This window comes from Excalfactoria chinensis, chromosome 1 (genome assembly GCF_039878825.1).
Source record: "Excalfactoria chinensis isolate bCotChi1 chromosome 1, bCotChi1.hap2, whole genome shotgun sequence".
NCBI classification, from domain to species: Eukaryota; Metazoa; Chordata; class Aves; order Galliformes; family Phasianidae; genus Excalfactoria; species Excalfactoria chinensis.
The window spans coordinates 72,051,450-72,073,137 of record NC_092825.1 but is presented as its reverse complement, the minus strand read 5'-3'; the positions used below and the strand labels follow the sequence as shown (position 1 = coordinate 72,073,137).

Sequence of the window (21,688 nt, the reverse complement as noted above, 5' to 3'; positions counted from 1 at the left end):
TCCCTAAAGGCCATGAAAAAGGATTTCAGAGCCTTGGGGTGACAGGTAAAGGGTTTGGAAACACAAGTTGTGTTCTCTTCTATCCTTCCAGTTACAGGAAATTATGAAGGACTAAATACAATGGGCTGATGGATTAATACATGGCTCCAAGCCTGGTGTACCCAGAAGGGTTTGGGGTTTTTTGACCTCTGCTCTATTTGCATGGGGCCAGACATGCTGTCAACCAACAGGAGTAGCTTATCCCACCAGTGGAGAGGGGTCTTAGGAGGGGAGTTGGAAAGGTTCATTGATAAAGGGGTGGAGTATAACTGGGGCCATTAGAACAGAGCCTGTATGTAACATGCCAGTGCTTGTAGGAAAGGGATTTGCTAGTAGGATTTCACAGTTTTGTATCTTAGTGAAGGAGAAGGACGATACAGCTATCAGGATGAAGAGGTGGACAAGACATTTTATAAGATGGGTGAGGTCTCAAGGTCTCTACCCCTTGTTCTTGTGGGGGACTTCAACTTCCCAGACATCTGCTGGATTTATAATACAGCAGATAAGGAACAGTCCCAGAGGTTCCTAGATTGTGTGGGAGATAACTTCCTGACACAGCTGGTGAAGGAGCCAACAAGGGGAAGCACATTCCTGGACCTGCTGTTTGTTAACAGAGAAGGTCTTGTGGAGGATGTAAAGGCTGGAGGCTGTCTGGGACATAGTGATCACAAGATTCTAGGTTTCTCAATCCTTGTTGAACCACAGAGGGGAGTCAGCAGAACTGCCACGTTGGACTTACAGAGGGCAGATTAACCGCTCTAGGATCATGGAGAGGGTCCCTTGGGAGGTAGTTTTGGAGGGTGTGGGAGCCCAGGAAGGCTGGGAATACTTTAACAAAGTTATTTAAAAGGTGCAGGAGCTGACCATCCCCCCGAGTCACAGAAGACAAGCTGACAGGCAAGAAGACTGGACTGGCTGAACAGAGACCTTTGGCTGGAACTCAAGAGCAAAAAGAAAGTGTATGCGTTCTGGAAGAGAGGGCAAGCTACTTCTGATGATTACAGGTACATAGGGAAGCTGTGCATGGAGAAAATTAGAAAAGACAAAGCCCAGATAGAACTGAACTTGGGCCACTAATGTAAAGGACAACAATAAATATTTCTATAAATACATCAACAGCAAGAGCAGGGCTAGGGAAAATCTCCATCCTTTGTTGGACACCAAGGGAAACTTAGTGACCAAGGATAAGGATGAGGCTGAGGTATTTAATGCCTTCTTTGCCTCAGTCTTTAATACTAAGGCTTGTTACTCACTGGGAACACAGCCACCTGCAATGGTAAATAGGGATAGGGAACAGAATAAGTCCTACATAATCCATGATGAGATGGTTTTAGACCTGCTCTGAAAACTGGATGCTCACAAGTCCATGAGACCAGATGGATTGTCAGAGTGCTGAGTGAGTTGGTGGATGTAGTTGCCAAGCCACTCTCCATCATCCTTTGGCAGTCCTGACTAACCAGAAATGTCTCAGCATACAGGAGGCTGGCAAATGTCACACCCATCTTCAAAAAGGGACAGAAAGATGATCCTGGTAGCTAGAAACCTTCAGTCTCACCTTGGTATCAGGGAAGTTTATGGGATGGATAATCTTGGGAGCCATCGTGGACAAGTTAAAGGTCAACTAGGGGATCAGGCCCAGTCAGCATGGGTTTACGAATGGTAGATCCTGACTGACAAACCCGATTTCACTCTATGACAAGGTGATCCACTTAGTGGATAAAGGTAGGGCTGTCGATATGGTCTAAATAGACTTCCATAAGGCCTTTGACACTGTCCCCCACAACATACTTGTGGAGAAGCTGGCTGCCCACAGTCTGGATGGGCATTTGCTACACTGAATGAAACACTGGCTGGATGGACGGGCCCAAAGATTTTTAGCAATGGAGTTAAATCCAGTTGGCAGCCAGTCACAACTCGTGTCCCCAGGCCTTGGTACTGGGACCACTTCTATTTATTAATGATCCTGATGAAGGGATTGGGTGCACCCTCAGTAAGTTTGCAGATGACACCAAGCTGGGAGGGAGTGCTGATCTGTCAGAGGAGAGAAAGGCACTACAGTGGGATCTGGATAGACTGGATCAGTGGGCCAAAGCAAACTCTATGAGCATCAATTGGGCCAAGTGTTGGGTCCTGCATTTTGGTCACATCAACCCCAGGCAACCCTACAGGCATAGGGAAGAGTGGCTGGAAAGCTGCCTGACAGAAAGGGACCTTGGTGTACTGATGGACAGTTGGCCGAATTCATATTCAGGCAGCAGTGTGCCCAGGTGGCCAAGAGGGCCAATGGCATCTTAGCTTGTATCAGGAATGGTGTGGTGAGCAGGACTAGGGAAGTAAACCTGCCCCTGTACTCAGCACTGGTGAGGCCTCACCTCACAGTACTCGTACTGTGTTCAGTTTTGGGCACCTCAGTACAGAAAGGACATGGTGGTGCTGGAGCTGGTCCAAAGAGGAGCAACAAGGTTTGTGAACAGCTTTGAGAATATGGCCTACAAGGATCAACTGAAGGAACTGGGGCTGTTCAGTCTGGGGAAAAGGAGTCTGAGGGGAGATCTTATTGCTCTCTTCCAATATATGAAAGGTGCTTACAGAGGGTGGGGTTGGTCTCTTCTCACTGGGGACAAGCAACAGGACAAGGGAAAATGGCCTTAAGTTGCACCAGGGGAAGTTTAGGTTGAATAGCTGGAAAATCTTTAAAGAAAGAGTTGTCAAGCACTGAAATAGGCTCCCCATGGAGGTAGTTGAATCGTCATCCCTGTATGTGTTTAAAAACCGTTGGATGTGGTGCTCAGGGACATGATTTACCAGAGGGTTGTTAGAGTTAGGGTTGTGTGGTTAGGTTGTGATTGGATTCAATGATCTTAACGGTCTTTTCCAACCTGAGCAATTCTATGATTCTATGATTTCAATCCTTACATTACATAACTTGAATTCTCTTGACCAATGCTATAGATTTGCAAAGCTTTAATAAACATGAGAAGGAAGAAAAAACTGTGAGGGTGAATGGATCAGTAGGGAGAATTTATATTTGGACTCTAGCTCTAGGACAGACATTTGAAGCACACTGTGAATGGCACTTAATCAGGAAATCTGACTTTAAGATGCCCTGAAATGAACAGTAACAGTTGGTTCCATCACCAATTATCAGTCAGAAATACATCTTTCACTGTCAGGTGTTTAGTTAAAACAAACAAACAAACAAACAAACAAAGATTAATTCGAGAGATTCTATTGCTGGGAAATGAGAGGAGATAAGTAAGGTTTCCAAAGAGTGACTCAGCATAGAAATAAAAGCTCTCTGTTTTAGTTGTTATTCTTTTGATGTTTCTCTGAACACACCTATTTACTGGTGCCTGTTGATGTTCTTCATATTTAAAGCACATTAAAATTATAGAATAATAGAATAAATTAATGAGCACATGAAAATTGTAATAGAATGTCTTGGGTTGTAAGATCACCTCTAGTTTCAAACCTCTTGCTGGGGGCATGGTTGCCATCCAAAAGATCAGGTTAACCAGGGCAAAGGACTAGGCATTCCACAACTTCTCTAGCCATCCTGTTCCAGTGCCTCACCATCTACTAAGTAAATAAATTCCTCCTAAATTCAAATAGAAACCTCACATCTTTTAGTTTAAAACCATTCCCCCTTGTCCTATCACTATCAGGCCATGTAAAGTTAGAATCCCTCCTGTTTACAAGTCCTTTTTAAGTACTGTAAGGTCACAGTGAGGTCTCCACAAAGCCTTTCCTCTCCAGCTCCCTCAGCCTTTCTTTGTGTGAGAGCTGCACCAGCACTCTGATCACCTTTGCAGCTATCCTATGGACCCATTCCAGTATCTCCACATCTCTCTTGTCCCAGGTGGCCACAGCCTGGATGTGGTCAACCAGATGGAAAGGAATTTGATTAGAGTTAACTCTGCTATTGTTAATATATCATTTTAAGACTTGTCTGCACCTCATCTCAAAATCAACATGCTGCTTTTGAAATCCTACACTGCTGTTAGTTTCACTTGCCATATGTGTTTGTCACAGTTGCAGTCCTGATGAATTTCAAAAGCATGACACCATACCACACTAGTTGCTCAGTATCATCATCATCATAGTATCATAGTATTGTGCGAGTTGGAAGGGACCTTAGAGATCATCGAGTCCAACTCCCGGGATTCGAGCCCTCTAGTGTAGCAGAGCGGCACTTCTACCACTTGTGCCACAGGGGGGATTCGAACCCGGGCCTCCAGTGTTGCAAGCAGCAATTCTAACACCGTGCGCCACCGGGGGCACACAATGTTATGTTAAATTTAGAAGCACTATTGAAGCCAGAACAGTGAAGAGTAAACAACAGAATTTACAGGTTAATGATGGGGAAGCAGAGGTTGGAGGCTCCCAAGGAGAGACAGAAAGATAAGGATGATGGAATCGTAGAATGGCTTGGGCTGGAAGGAATCTCAAAGATGATCTAGTTCCAACCTCCCTGCCACATGCAGGGATGCCAGGCACTAAATCAGGCACTAGAATGAATTGCCCAAGGCCCCATCCAACCTGACATTGGACAGTTCCAGAGATGGGATATCCACAACTTCTCTGGACGATCTGTGCTGGTGCCTCACCATTCACTCTCACAGTGAAAATGTTCTCCTGATGTCTAATCTAAATCCTTTCTCTTTTGTTTAAAAATGGTTCCCACCCATCCTGTCATTATCTACCTGTCTAAGAAGTTCATTACCCTCCTGCTTATAAGCTCCCTTTAAGGAAGGCTGCAATTAGGTTTCCCCAAAGCCTACTATTCTCCAGGTTAAAGAAGCCCAGCTCTGTCAGCCCTTTTTCATAGGAGAGGTAATCCATCTCTCTGATCACTTTTGTGGCCATCCTACGGACCCATTTCAGCATCTCCACATCTCTCTTGTCCCAGGGGGCCACAGCCTGGGTGTGGTCCTCCTGATGGAGCCTCACAAGGGCAGAGTAGAAGGGGACAATCATCTCCCTCATCCTGCTTACCACCACTTTTATGATGCAGCCCAGGATACCGTTGGCCTTCTGGGCCATAAGTGCACGCTGCTTGCCCATGTCAAGCTCTCAGAACCCCTAAGTCTTTCCCGGCAAGGCACCTCTCAATGAGTTCTTCTACCAGCCTGTAGGCATATCTGGAATTGCTCCAACCCAAGTGGAACACCTTGCTCTTGGCCTTGTTGAACCTCATTATGTTCACAAGGGCCACTTCTCAAACATGTCCGGCACTATCTGCCCTTGGTAAGCTGTACTGTCTGTCTCAGATCCCCTTTGCTTTGCATGTGCCTTAATATAACTTCCAGGAGGATCTGTTCTGTGATCTTCTTAGGCACAGAGATGAGGCTCACCAGTCCGTAGTTTCCTGAGTCTTCTTTCTTATCCTTAAAAATGAGAGTAAACCATTTTCCAGTCACAGGGGAATTCATCTGACAGCCATGACTTTTCAAATACGATAGAATGGCTTGGCAACTACAGCAGCCAGTTCTCCTTCAAGAACTCCACAAAGAGTGCACAGGCTAGTTTTAACTTCAGCTGTTACACTGAGAAATGAATGGAATTCAAAAGAAGCTTAAGGTTTGATAAAGTAAATGTATTTGTAGTACAACCTGCATTTAGAGATGTAGGTCTGAAGCAGCCAGCAGGATCTGCACCAAGTGATAAGATTCATATGGCTCAGCAGTTTTGAGTCTTTCAATGCCACAGTCACTGGAAGCTACAATCTGTTCTGAAGCCAAAATCCCTATCAATACATACAAGTCGATGAAGTCATCTCCTAGGGAATATATGACTATTGTAAACATAAAAAGTAAACATTCTGAATTCAATTACTTTCATCTCCTCAAGACCCATATAGACACAGGTTAACATCTAGCAGATGATTTCATCACAGTGCACTCTTATGCTGGCAATTAATATATCTGAAGCATAGCTCCTTTTTCTCGCTCTTCATTCAAATGCTAGGAGGTGCTGCCTGATCATCCAGTGTTTTATAAGGCTTCATATCTGTGCCAAGCACCTCCAGTGACAGAGCAAACTCTGGGTCCTTTCTGATGCAAGATCTAGAATAAAGTAATAGAAAAAATATACTTTGCATTCAGTTTTTTGTCAACCCCTAAGGCTGTCTTCTCCCAGTACAAAAGAAGAGTTGCACTAACCTCAGCAAATGTCACTTGCGTATTCAAGAAAGCCCTCAAAGCAAGAGACAGCATATATGATCCTTATCTCACATTGCTATCATATTGGCATTGGTATCTCACATTGGTCACAAGAATGACGCAGAATATAAAAGCAATGACAGATGAAATTATAAAGATATTAAAGTTACTTTCTAGCTTTTCATTCCTTGACCAACAATGTTAGTCCTATTTATTTCAAGATACAGCTAGGTCAGTAAGCATTAAAATACGCTATCAAGCAGGACATTTGGCTATCTCCAGGTGAAACCTCAAGAATCACTATGGCACTAACACCCCTCAGCCATCTTTGTGATGAATTCAGAAGACATTCCATAGATTGAAAAGACTATTAAAATCCTTATAAAATTGTATTTCTAGTTCAGTAGGATGCTAATGTTTTAAAGAGCCTGTGAGTTTTTCCTAATAACACTGCTTAAGTACTAAGCTCTATGTGCAGTTCCACTCAGCTCAGAGGTAATAGACACTCTGAAGATGTCTGGTTTGTAGCTCTCTTCTTCTGTTGAACACTTCAGGCCTCCAGTTTCCTGGTCTGTTGATGTGAACTCTGAATTCACTGGTGGGAAAGGTAGTGACTTATTAAACAAAGACAAAGAGGAGATGTGAGACAAGCTCTACGGTAAATAGGTTTATTGGTATGGAAAGCTCCATCTGGAGTACTGTGTCCAAGTGTGGAGCCCTCAGTAGGACATAGAGCTGTTGGAAAGGGTCCAGAGGAGGGCCACAAAGATGATCAGGGGCCTGGAGCACCTCCCCTATGAGGACAGGCTGAAGGAGTTAGGCTTGTTCAGCCTGGAGAAGAGAAGGCTTCGGGGTGACCTCATTGCAGCCTTTCAATACCTGAAGGGAACCTACGCCCAAGAGGGGAGTAAACTCTTTGAAAGAGCAGACAATAGCAGGACTAGGGGAAATGGATCCAAGTTGAAGGAAGGAAGATTTAGGTTAGATGTTATGGGGAAGTTCTTTACTAGTAGAGTGGTTAGGCCCTGGAACAGGCTGCCCAGGGAGGTTGTGGATGCCCCGTCCTTGGAGGTGTTCAAGGCCAGGTTGGATGGGGCCCTGGGCAACCTGATCTAGTAAAGGTGTATGTTTGGTGGCCCTTCTAGGCAGGGGAGTTGGAACTACATGATCCTTGAGGTCCCTTCCAACCCGGGTCATTCTATGATTCTATGAAAGCTGAAAAACTATCAGTTAAATCATTTTCCATTGGAAATGTGATCTGACCAGAAGTAGAGCATTTTGCAGAAAGATAGTGATGGTGAAACTATTACCTATTACAAGAAAGGGATGAATAATATTTAATACCAACCACTTTGCTTTAACAAATTACATATATATTTTAGTTAGCACGTAGTTTTCAGGTAGCTTCGGTTTTCCATTCAATCAAAAAAACAAAAACAACAACAAAAAAACAACAACAAAAAAACAAAAAACAAAAAACAAAAAAACAAACAAAAAAAAAACATAAAAGTTGGTAACTTAAAAGTATGGTGTTTTCCAAAATATATATTTCTGAGTGTTCTAATATCAGTAAGTATTTCAGTACTTATAAGCCTCTTATCTATAATTTCTGCTTTTGGAAAAGCTTGTAATCACAAAGCTTTTTTCTGGTGTGAATTTGACTCTGAAATCACTAAATAAACATTTCAGTTCATAGGCACAATCAGCCAGTTCCTTCCCCTTCTGAATCTCCAGGACAATTGTTTTGTACATCTTCTGACCTTTCCTCATTTCAGCAAACTTGCCGGAGGTCCTAGACTTGACATCTGTTCTCTACAGAATTCATCATGATGAATCTTACACTACTGGGTTCTTATATTTCTTGTCTCATATCCTAAAGTTGTTCTTATTCTTTATTTTACTAAGATGATTAATTATCTTTTTTTGTGAGCTCCAGAATAAGATATGAGCACCCAATAGCACCTCCACCTCATCACCACCATATCTACTTCTTTGTTACATTTCTCTCTGTTCAAACACAGTTTCCTGTTTATTCTTGATCTCTGTTCTTATTTATGTCATGGTCTGTCTCTTAATACAAATCACATACAGAGGCAGACTTTGGAGTCAGAGGAAAGCAAGAGTATGGAGAAAGCACAAATTTTTCAGCTAAAGCACCTTCAGTTTAATTGTTCTTAAGCTGGTGATTTCAGTGCTATCTCTCTTCTCTTTCACACATGGCATCTCATGGTGATTCAGAGATCTTGCATAGCTAGACAGCTGTCATGAGCCCTTCAGTGAGGTCTCATTGACAAGGAGCATATTTTTAAACAAACTTCGTAGTCCAATGCATCTGCTTTCTGATATCAGTTCTACACTCTTTACTGTTGGTAACAGTTCCCTCTTAGGTTTTTGTGGCAGATGCTCAACTCAAAATCATACTTTTCTAAGGATATGAAAAACTGCAGCCAGCCTAGAAGCCTGCATGCTGCACTTGTAAAAGCCTGTACCAGCAGACGTACTCCTCTGTTGCTGTCACCACTGCTGAAACGCACCACCATCCACTTCACAGAGCTCACATCCCCTGTTTAAACTCTGTCAACATTCAGCAAGTGCCAATAAATGTTAATGGTGTGATTTTTTTTCATGCATGGAGGAATTTAATTCCACACCTTTGCCTCCCATGCACTTCCATTTCAGATGCCATTTTGTCAGATTGTGCCTCTGCTGCCATCTATTGCACAGCAACAAAATGTAATGGAATACTGGCAGGAAGGTTCAACATCTGCTGCCATACTCCCAACATCTGCCTGTGACACTGTGGGCCAAATAGGAGGATCAGCCCTCCTATTTTGTAGGGTATTACAGAACATAGTACTGAAACTTACCAGAGAAATTCTATAGGACACTGTAATAACAGTTTATTTCCTCTGAAAAAGTATGACTGCAGTCAGTAGATGAGTATTTTCAAGTGAGTGAAACTCAGTGACTGCAGAGGAAAAACACTGTAAGAGGAAAAGGTGGAAAAGCAATTATACAGCAATAACTGAGGTGTGATTAAGTTTGCAGACAAACAAGCAGAGATCATTAACATGCTTAAAGGAACTCTGCAGTGAAAGAAGATGTAACTGCAGCATGACCAAATAGTCCTTAACTAGCTGGCAGGGTAAAATACTTCTGCAGCATCCCAGCAACCAATTACTCAGGCTGCCCAAGAAATAGCACTCTAGTCATTAACACAGCCCGGAGCTGGTGCCACTTGAAGTTGCATAAGAAGATCCAGCATCAGTGGGAGAAAGCAGGAACAGTTCAGTGAGCTTTTAGAGAAGTCTTTTATTCACTCATTCTATTAACAATTTAGTCAAATGGTGAGACTAGCTACAGTCTTAGCTTTTGCTATGAGACTTCTGCAGTCCTGGAGCAATGCTGGATATTACTTGAACCAGAACACTATTGCTACAACTAGAATCCTCTGACTAAAACCAGTTAAAGTAGGTGTTACATGCTGCAGGTGAACAAAAAGCTCTTAACAGGCAGCAGTGCCAGATAAGGAAAAAAGAACAACTGTATATTGTGCAAGGTAATATAATCATTATATCTACAGATTGCCTTGTGAGGCTTCTATTTCTGTCTTACCACTGTGCAAGTTTAGTTTACAAAGGAACAAAAACTACTGGCCTTAGATCATATTCAACATATCACTGGACTCCAGCAGAATGCTTTTATGCCTTGCACAAAATCAAGCTTGATTTGCTTGCTACACTGAAAGACTGAAATTACCTGCAGGAGCTGCTATGCAAGAGGCACCTGACTTCCTGAACAAAGTGAAACAATGTTTTTAATTATTGTAGTAGCTGAGCTTTGAATGAAATGAGAGGATGTAACATCCAACACGGAGATACAAATCAAAACATGGAGAGAGGAGAACTTCTACTAGCGTAACCCTAGATAATGCAGTCATACAGGATGTGATAAGACACAGTCTTGATGCCCTGAAAGGAAAACTGGGGGGGGGGGGAAGGGGGGAGAGATGAAACAAGAACAAAAGCCACAACCGAAAACAAAACACGTGAAAACACGTGAAAACACGTGAAAACACGTGAAAACACGTGAAAACACGTGAAAACACGTGAAAACACGTGAAAACACGTGAAAACACACATGCAGATGCAAAGGTTGGTAATACTCCCAGTGCTCCATAGGTGGCCAACTTATGGATTGATCCTTAGCCACAGGCAACCCATGCACAGCTCCTGCATGCAGGCTACATGCAAACTGGTGTCTGGTCCATTTACAGCTCAAGACAGGAAAGAAAATGAGCCAACATTGCCACAGACAGGTTGCCCTACTACGGAGACACATCTTATATTGGTCTGACTGCTTAATGAAACTATGTAGTTCCTGGGTAGTCTATGTTATAGCCCATGTGAGAACTTTCCCTCAGAGCTCCCCCATTTTCTCTGGCTTCCTAAGTGACATGTTTCAATCTTTCCAGAAAAAAAAATTATTATGGTGGGGTGAAGATGGTTAGCTACCCTTATCCTAGTAGCAAGCAGTCACCACTAGTCCTCTCAACAAGCACCAAGCTAGTTAAAGTAGAATTAACCAGAAGGAAGTCCAGTAATTGTGCCCATGCCTTATCATGGAATTTTCAGTAGTATTAGCTAACTTGTTTAAATCAAAACTGTCTCCCAAAGTACACAGAAGTATAGTTTACTATCAACTCTGTGAGAATAAAAAAAAACAAAAAACAAAAACAAACAAACAAACAAACAAAAAAAAACGGAGCTGTAAGATCTATGGAACATCACTTTGTGAAGGTGGAATGATAGACTGTTTAACTTCACTTCTTCTCATGGCTCCTCGTGGTTGATAAACATCAGAAGAGCAAGGAGGGAGTGTGTGACAGAGACACTCACTGGAAAAGTCCTGAACACACAAGTGGATTGTGACCCCATGGGTGGTCTTGGACCAACAAGGCAATGAACACGAACATTTCCCTTTGTTGATTCACCACCTACAGATCAAGACAACGCTGGATCCAGAATTGGTGAACTATATCTCTCTAAATCTCTCTCTCTTCTTCTCTTTCATTTCTATCTTCTTTTACTTGTTTTTCTGTAGTAGCTGTTGCCTAAATTTGCCTTCAAATAGCGGCTTACTAATTGTTATTGGAAAACTGCCTAATTTTGCCTCAAATAAGTTGATTAGTTGTACCTAGAAAACTCAATAAATTGTCTTGTGTTGTTCCCCTGGGTTGCTATTTTGGGTTCCATTAGTTCAGCAACTCTCTGAGTGCTCTGTTTCAAAGTATTCAACTTACTCACAGCCTAACCAAGTGCAATGAGAGACATCATACGAAATCATACTTGAGGGAGAAATAAATCATGCTTATCATTTTCACTAAATACTGTTCTTCACTTAAATATTAAAAGATAAGAAACAGGAAGCCAAAGAATATCTTCTCCCAAGCCCACCATTCTGAAAATCTCACCATCACACTAAAAACAAAATACCTATTACTTTCTGGAAAACGTATAGCACAAAGACCTACGTAAGTGAATCACTCTGAAGAAAATTCGTTATTTTGTTCTGCTTGTAGATCTTTCATAAATAAAGGAACAGAAAATAAACAATATTTTTTCTTTTAAAAAGATAAATTAAAGCAGTAAGTATATGTAACGAAACCCTTCTTGTACAAGTCTCTCTTCAACACCTCTTTTTTTTTTTTTTTTTTTTTTTTTTCCCTTAAACTGATAAAAAGTTTTCACCAACAGAAGCTCTAAATCCTGCTAGGCCAGTATCAGTAGTTGGTTTCAAGGACCTATCCATAAAGAAGCATGACTGGGTAAGATGAACACCAACAAATCCTCCCTCCTTTTCCATTTTCAGTATACATACAGTCAGTGCACTTGACTTTTTTTCCTTCAGTTAAAGCACAGCAGTCATGGTTACCAGAGATTAGACTTTGTCTGGACATCTATCATTAATGGTTACTCCTGTTTTGAGGAAAGCATTGAGGACTATGCTAATTTACTTTGCCTTTGGCAGCAGCAAAGCAGATGCTTCAAAGGTTTGCATAACCAGCCACTATCACTCAAGTACATTCACCTTTTAGCAATCATATTCTAACAAAGGTAGAACATAGTAATCATAAATCTACAATGGAACAGAAAAACAGAGCCAGTGACTCAGTCAGTAGCACTGGGAACTGGAAAACCTGCCCCTCCCTAGCAGGAAAATGTGTAATTGATATGGTGTTAAAAACAAAGGAGAGGGACTGCATTATCTCCAGAAAAAGTAGGAATCAAGGGACAGAGGGAAAAATTAAAAAAAAACAAAAAACAAAAAACAAACAAAAAAAAAACTACACCAACAACAAAAAACAATTACTTATCTAATCATGTAGGCCTCATATCTTGTAATGAGCAAATTAAATTGCCATGCAGGCAAATAACCAACTTTTTACAAGGCTCTTTCCTAGATCGTGGCTCTACAAAGTAAGGTGTAGGGCTTTTAGCTTGTTGATGGACATACTGGAGAAGCTGGGGCAGAGGGAGAAAAGCACATAACATAATCAGTAAGTAGCATGGCTTTATGAACACTGTGTTCAATCTTGATAAACCCAATTGCTTTTCAAACAAGGACAGAACTATCATTAAGTTCAAGAATAAAAAGAATAGAAGTGCACAATGTTTTAAGTCTAGATTCAGAAAATCATTTGCTACTCTCTAAGGAAATCATGGCTGAAAATTTAATTCAAGTTGGATAGCTGAATAGTACTACTCATATTACTAGAAAATGAATGTTTCAAAAGTGTAATGATATATACCAATGGAATGAACAGACACAGTAGACATCTACTGTGTTGCTGCAGGGATCTTAGATAGTCCAGCTTTCATTGACATCCTAATTAATGATCTAAGACTCAACAAACAAAACGTTAATTAAACTTGCAGATGATATAGAATTAAGTTTACAAACACCAGTGGGTAAAGGCCACTCAAACAAGAGAACTGGTTGAGGGGAAGAAGAAGGAGGCTGGGACACAAATTAGACTACCTGGAAAAAGTAATGCCAAGAAACTGAAGCAACTTCAAGAAGAGGAAAGAAAAAACAAATGAACAAACAAAAAACAACAACAAAAAACCACATAGAGATAAATCAAGTAAACAAAAGGCCCTGCCAGAAGCATGAATGAGTGAGAAAGCTGAGCAAATGAGATTTGTCTGTAAAGCACATTCTTCTACAAAATGACCAATATAACTTTTGTCTGCCTGTGCTCAGTTGTCACTTCAGGCAACAGAGAAAGATAAATCCAATGCGTGGAGTATCACCTATCATTTCACAAAAGAAACACAGACTAATTAAATAAAATGACTAGTGCAAAGAATAATCATCAGACCTAGAATAATAGATGTTGCAAAATACAAAAAATAAAAATAAAATAATAATAATTTAAAAAAAAAAAAAAAATAGTCCCAATGGTGATGGTCCCAATAACTTAGAAGTATCAAGTGCAAAAAGAGAGGGGAAAAACAAAAATTTTGCAGTAACATGCCAAGGCAAAAAGTAATGCATTAGACTAACAAAAATTAGCTTGAATTTCAGGAAATCCCTACTGATTTTAAAATATATTGGGCTATGGAAAAGTTGTTCAACTAAACTACTAGTAGATTCATTGCATGACATTTAGGGAAAAAAACAAAGGACAAATTTGAGTGAGGATATATATATATATATAAACGACAGATATATGTGTGTGTATATATATACACATATATATTTTTGTTTGTTTTTGTTTTCTTAAGATACAGACATGCAGCTAGATAAGACCAGTATCCTTTGACTACCACAGTAATAAACCATAAACATGGTCCAAAGAACTACTTAAAGTGCAACAAAACTACAATGTTGCTAGGAAATGATTCTGTTCTTCTACTTCATTGTACCCCCTTCTCCAGACCCAGCTCCACTTACATGAACATACATATCATCAACTGGTCTGGGGAACAGATCTGGCTGAAAACTAATTTCTTGTAACAGTGTTTCTTCTGATTTGGGTCTGTGTCCCTATCACTCCACACAAAGGAAGAACTTAGGGCAAGCATAGAAATGGACTCTGTGCTGGCAGGTCTTCAGCAGTGCTGGCCTACAGTATTTGTGGATCTACCTCTATAATTCTGTTGTGATAGAACCAAGAACTAAAATCAGTTTGAATAAAGCATGGAATATTAAGATAAGTTGTGAATGAGAACAGTGTCACTCTGGAGATAAATCTCAAGCATCAACTGGAGAAACTGTACTTTTCAGTGACCTTCATAATGTATTTGAGTTCTGTGAAACAAATATCTGAGTAAAAGAGTGAACTGCAACCATTATTTTATCTTAAACCACAAGCAATATTCTGCACCTTGGAATCTTTCCCATCAGACTCTGTCATTACTATTTTTATACCAAAACCTAAAGTAGTTTAAAACTATCAGCAAAATTATTAAAACAAACAAACAAACAACAACAACAAAAAAAAAAACACTAACAGGAAACAAGAGAGAAGAGAAATTTATAACATCTATTATCAACAGTAATTCTCGTGCACACTAATTCATCCCAGAATCACCCAAGGGGCAAGAACAATGAGCTGATACTCCAGTTTAGAGATGATAGGTTTGTCACGTGCTCTAGTTTGAATAGTTCAGACCAGGATTTAGAAAAACCCTGCAAGGTAACTACTGATTGGCTGGCTGCCTTTTGGTCTGTGAACTAAGAGTCCCTCGTGTGCCAGAGTCCCTTGGCATCCAACAGCCTTAATAAAGAAAATCCTCTGTATTCATTACAAAACAGCCCAACTTCTTCTTCACACTGATAAAAAGCTATCAAGACTAAAAGTTTTCAGTTGTATCAGCAGTGCAGATTTATCATGGCCCTAGCCTAGAAAAAACAAACAAACAAACAAAAAAACACCTCTTTTCCCCCTTCTTCTGCACACTTCATTCCTTCCCCATCATACTGCCCACCTCCTGGAGAAGGAAAGATAAAATGTCTTCCATCTTCACAGACAGATGGGAAAACAAGTGAATACTTTACTGTTTGGACACAGATAGCGGGATATAGTCTAGGGGAAACAGATCTGTTCCAAGTAATAGGAAACAAGAAAAAAAAAACCTTCCCTGCCACCCTTCCTCCATGTGTTCAAAAAGTTATTTTGTGTTAATTATTTGTAGAGGACCTACAGAGCTCTGCTCTTAAGGTTAGAAAGTAAAAAGAGTATAACTTCAGGTTAAATTCAAAACAAAACAAAAATTAGTTCACTTAGTCCTTAAAATACCTTCTTGAACTGCACAGTTGCACTCTTTCCCCATTCTAAAATACAATAAAGTTCTGCACAAAATAAAGGACTGCTTGGGGGAGTAGGGTTGGTTCTATCACTGTTTTTTTCTTTTGTGTGTGTGTGTGTGTTGGGGGGGGGGGGGGGGGGAGGGGAGGAGGGGGAAAAGGGTTGTTTGTTTTTTTTTAAATCCTTTCCAGAAGCATGCCACCAAAATTCTAGTCTTCTAACTTCCGTTTAACTCATCTAGGAAAATTCCCTCACCTTTTCATGACTGCATTATAACAACCCACATGTAATATTTGAATTGATATTTTTCCTTATTATTAATTGTTTTTTCTCCAAACACTTTTCGTAGCTTACAACAGAATTTTATATTCTTACTACAAGAAGTACAGATCCTCCTCTTAACTGTCCCCACAGATCAACTCTATAAGACATGCAGAAACCTATTTTTTCCATGAGAAGTGTTAGCAGTTCTCCGCTGATGCACCAAACTACCGAGTTCCCAAAGTCCTGCGCCGGCACGGAACAGGGAAAGGAACCAGTAGCCTCCATTGAGAATTTTCTGACCACTTCCTTCGTACGTACACATCTCCTCTGTCGTATACTGCCAGCTTCGAACCCTTTCTTTTACCCTTTATTTCCGGCAGGCACTCGCTCCCCACTACCCCGAGGGAAAACGATAGGGAAATAACATGTCCTGACCTTAGAAAGGCAAGAGCGGCTGCCGTTACACTGAGGCAGTGAGGACTAGCTTCTGCTCCAGGACTTTCTGCCGAAAGAGCAGATAAAGTTGATTACTCACTCTCCCTTGCTCGATCCCCACCCCTGAATCCGCAGGGGTGAGATCAGAGCTTTGGACAGGGAAGCGGACCAGCTTCTCAGCATCGCTACCACCAAGCCAGTGAGAAAGGAAAAAAACGAAGTTGCCAGGTGGTTCCCCTCGGGGCCGCTCCGGGACGTATTCTCCAGACTCCCTTCCCTTGGTCTCCAGGAAGGCAGACGGCAGGGACAGCACGAACAATGCCGAGCCTGGTCGGGCCGGGCCGGAGTTAAACAGGAGCACACAAAGCGGCCCCCGGCCGTGTGCCGCCGACTTACCTGAAGAGCATGGAGAGGCGGGCGGGATGGCGAGACGGCGCGGCGGGGGTTGGCAGCGTTCGGGACCGAATTTGGGAGGAAAACAGAGGGTTTTTATTTTCCCTGGAGTTTGAAAGGAGTAAATGGGGAACGCGTGGAATGAGAGTTGGTATGAAATGAACGCGACTGAGGGAGGGGACTCCAGTCTAATGTAGAAGATGGAAGAGGGTTAGGGAGGGGACTGGCCGGGGGAAGAAAGGGGGAGGCGAGAGAAAGGCCGAGGCGGAGTTGTGAACAAAATCCAGAGGGGTCGGTTCTCTCCGTCTCGGGGACGTTAGTGCTCAGGGCGGAGAGGAGGAATCGTGGGGCAATGGCCGGAAGAAAAAGCCCGCAGGCGCTAGCTGCCCCACAGACGGGTGCAGAGGAAGGAAACTCCAGGCGGCCGCGAAGTCAGGAGGAGAGCCGAAAGGGCTTGGCTGCAGGGCTGTCGGGAGCGGAGGGGACATGGCCGCCTCCAGAAATCAGTGCGGGGATGAGAGTCGGGAAAAGAAGTTGCAATCGCCGTTCAGGACGGCTCGGCCCCAACCCATGGACAAGCGGCGGAAACGCTGCTGCCTGCCTGTTGTTTCCCCAGGCGTGGGGGTACGCGGACGAGAAGCCCGCGCCGGAAGCCCCGGGGCTACAGTGCTCAGTCGCAGCCCGGGCGGTGATCTAAACAGCTGCCAGCCCCCGTTGCAGCTCCCTTAGACTGCCTGGTCCAAGCGCTCTTGGGAAAGCCACGCTTCAGCCCTTCAGCGCGGTGATCCCAGCCCAGCACACACCCGCAACTAGTCCCCTGCAGCCAGGCCTGACTCACAGGCATCTTCGGAACTACCTAGGGAACGTGGCTTTCAACCCGCATAGTTACACAGGTACAATACAAGCCAGCCCCAGCACCACAGAAATGCTTGTTTAGTGACAGTTTAACTGTCTTGGGAGCATCTGAGAAAGGAAACTATTCACATAGCTGCAATGGGATGTTGGGATGTCCTCTATGGCTTTTATCAATTCACCCTGATAGGTAGTTGACTCTAAAATGACTCCCGTGGGGGCTCCATGCATCCCTTCTCCCTTTCTGCCTTCCCAGTCTTCTTTCATCTGCAGAGCATATTCCATGACCAACCCATCACTCCATACATTCGCACCTAACTGGCACAGCTGGCAAAATAGGCAGTCCCACCTTGGTAGCAGTCACTTATCCTGTTGTGCCTGCCACACTTGCCTTGGGGCAGGTTTGAAATAGATCTGACAGCTGGTCTCATTCACTACATAGTTTCTCTTTTCCAATCCCATCAATCAACTTCATCTCTTAAGCTAGCCTTCTAACGCATCTATTTCTGAATCCTCAAACCTCCTTACTGGCCTATTGTGCACACAGAAATCCAGAGGAGAGACACTGAGTTGTTTTCCTCAATACCTGTTTTACCATCTCTCCACACTGCTCATCTCTTCTTCACAGAAGCAAATACACAACACATCTGCACCATTAAGTCCCACAGGTTCTTCCTGGTCTTTTACAAATGTTCTTTTCTCAATGGTCATTTCTGATCAGTGGATCAGTCTTCCACCATGCTAGTCTTCTTTCTCCTCTCCTGTTTTTACATTTGGAAACTGACCATTATTAACACCTGAGAAAGCAGGATCATAGTCAAAAACAAGCCAAGACAATTCACCTATTTCTCTTTCAAGCACTATTACAATGGCAGCACTTTGCCTGATTATTTTTATCTCCCCTATAGTTTTAATTAATTGAATTAACTTAAAAACAATTGTTTATTTCATATACTTGTACAGAAGTATCCCTCCCAACTTCAAAATCCATTATGCTTATCATGAAACCTAAAGAAAAAAAAAAAAAATTGTAAGACTACTGAGCTAAAACATTAACAAACTAACTGGCCTGCTCAACTCCTTCCTAATGTGTCCCTACTTGTCTGCCTCTGTTATCTCATGTCTTAAATTTTATTTAGCACATTTTGAGGAAGAATTCATCATTATGTTCCACATGAGCCCCACATCTTGTTCACTGGGGCTGCTCTGCAGGCATCTCATTCTCCAGTCATTATGAAAAAAAGCATACACTGTTAAAGACTACTCTGAGAGTAGTGGATGCAGGGACACTTTAACAACACTGCGATAAACATTCAGCGAATCAAGTGAATATAGTGAATCAAACCAATGTTCAGAGGTGAAAGCCATCCAGATGGCCTTCCAGTGTTGCTGCCTGCATAGAAAGGAATAGAAAGCTTGGTTGTAAAAGCATGTCAAGCAGATGCTCATGTATCCAAGTTAGGCCACTGAAGAACATCAAAATATAAAGCAAGTGAACCAGGCTACCAAAACTGAAGTGGTTCAGGAAGATCTGGACTGGCAAGATAAGGGTGAATTATTTAAAGCTTGGTAGGTCCATCATACTTCAGGCCACCTAGGAAAAGATGCAACATATAAATGGGCTCAAACATGTAAAGATTTGAGAAGACTTGACTGTGGACACTACTGCACAGGTTATCCACAAATGCAATATGCTATTCAATCAAGGAAGCCAAGTGGATAAAGCCCCTCTGGTATGTAGAACAATGGCTGACATATAAATGCAGGGTGAGCTGACAGATATCATGCTTCCACAAATCTGATACAGTAAGCACAGTAAGCACCATGTGCTTACAGTGGTGGAAGTAACCACCAGGTGGCTAGAAGCATATCCTACGCCCCGTGCCACTGTTCAGAACACTACCCTGGGACTTGAGAAGCAAGAATTATAGCTAAAGGCACCCAATTAAGAACTGACTTAGACAACTAGACTCCTTTATGAAAAAAAAGACTCATGGCACCTTGGCCAAAGAGCATGGCATTGACTGGGAATATCATATCTCCTATGTCATGGTTCTATGATTTTTTGTTATCGGTATTCCACATCATAATATCATGCAGTGCACTGAGAGTTAAAGAGTAACGCCTCCTATTTATTTCCATGGAAAATACAACAGATACAAAGAGCCCAGCATGTGACAGAACTACCAAACAGTATTTTTCAGTGCAGCCACTACCATTAGCTATACAGCTTTGCCAGCCACAAACAAGAGTGCTGCACTTGTAAAAAATGTGCACCAGCTGAGGTGACCCGCTGCTGTTGCCACTGCTGAAACGCACCACCCTGCGCTTCACAGTGCTAACATGCACTACTTGTTATTTATAAACACTCAGGAAGCGATGAATGTCAACGGATGCAATTTCTTCTGCACAGAGGAATTCAATTACACTTCTTTGCTTCATATGCACTTGCACATCTGACGCCATTCTGCCAGACTGCCCCTAAGCTGCCATCTGTTGCACAGCAACAAAATGTAATGGAATATTAGTGGGAAGGTTCAGCCTCTACTGCCATACCACCAACATCTGCCTCGGACATCACAGGTCAACATAATAAGATAGAAGGCATCATTTTAGGAGATGCTCTCATTTGTCAACTGCTATATAATACTGTATGTCATCACTACTGTGGTTGCTGTATCAATATTACTTCGATAAGTTACACAGATTAACAAAAGAATGAACTGCGATGGAACTGAGCAAAGGTGGTGGTGATTAACCAGGGTATGCTGGCAAGCACGGGACCTGAGATTGTGACATAAGTGGGATAGAATTAGAGTGGATATCATCCTGGTTTTGTTAATTAGGAAATGATCACCAATTCCCATCCTCTAGAATATGTTCACATGTGTATGCATTTAGTAGTTTAAATATTTACAGAATAGGTTACAATTATAGTAACTTTCACCTTAATCATTTTGGTGAAGTTAGTTTGCTTTTAAATCTTCTTCCCTTTTGGGGATCAAATAAGTGGTCTACAGCAAAGAACAACTCCACACAAAACATGTTATGACCAGAATTCTGTAGACTATGAAGTTGAAGAGATACAAGACTTAGAGGAATCAGCTCTCAATTTGCAAACCAGGGGAAAGGTTTTTCTTGCCTTCTTTAACAGGAATAGGAAATGTATTTCAATGATAACTAAGAGATTTACAGATATCAGGAAGCAGAGCAGCACAGTAAGTATAAAGCAGACAATATGCTGATAGTAACAAAAAAATCACCATTTCAATTTGACTTTCCCCTTAACCATGTGCTATTTTAGCTTCTGATTCAGAAATATACTGTCTTGCACTTCAGTAGCAGAACAGGTGCAGATCAAGGGTAGGAAAATGTATAACAAACCACCCCAAAAGCACTACCTTGAGACTGAATTAAGAATTAAAAACATGAAACTAAGAAGTGTAAGCAGCTCAAATAAATAATCAAATGGGAGCCATGAATTACACCAGGAGCCCTGCTGTGGGAAAAGGAAAAAAGGCATCAAGGGCATTAGAAAATAACCTTACATTTATTCCTAGGCTTCTAAGTGTATGAAGAAAACATCACAGAAGAACAGAATTGGGAATAACAAAGGAAAAGTTGTAGGAAAGAAGAGAGATAAGATACAAGACAGGAAGAAACAGAGGAAGTAACTAATACAGGAGTAACAAATAACAACCACAAGTGACAACAAATTCACACCAAACAGAAAACAAAAAACCTCACTTAGAATTATTGAGTTTTCCAATATATAAATTATTTATTTGCACTGAGATATAAAAATTATAAATACAATTGATGTAAAACAGTATCTGATAAATGAGCACTGATGCAGTTAATCTGCCCACATAACTTGATCAAGGCTCTGAGACTTTGGCCCAGTGAAGATGATCTGACATCAACAAAAGCTTGAAGATCCACTGCTAACTAGCATAACTGTCAAGCAATGCCACCATGAATTTTTTTAGAACAGAGCAAAATCATCTTGAATTGGAAATCAGCATTCAACCTTCAAGATCTTCAAGTCACACCAAACTAATGCAGTGCAATTTCTTTCACATTTTCCCAATTAAAAAAAAAATATAATAATAAAATAAATAAATACAAAAAATCATATTACTAAACAGACTTTTTAGTATTTCTCGATGAGTAAAAGGAAAGGAAGGCAGAACCAGGAGCCAAAGAATTCAGCAGAACGTAACTTGAG

The 21,688-nt window shown here is 41.6% G+C and overlaps 1 protein-coding gene across 3 annotated transcripts in view; it reads right to left on the bottom strand.

Moving 5' to 3' along the window:
• TEAD4 (TEA domain transcription factor 4) overlaps window positions 1–21,688 on the bottom strand; it is a 78,688-nt gene that overhangs the window by 55,195 nt on the left and 1,805 nt on the right. The window contains exon 1 of one of the 3 annotated variants that reach the window (XM_072328902.1): window positions 16,612–16,972. The exons of the other annotated variants lie outside the window; for them this stretch is intronic. The gene's annotated coding sequence lies outside the window, so the exon portion shown is untranslated. Of the gene's footprint in view, window positions 1–16,611; window positions 16,973–21,688 lie in introns of those variants that run through there. 3 annotated transcript variants of the gene reach the window in all.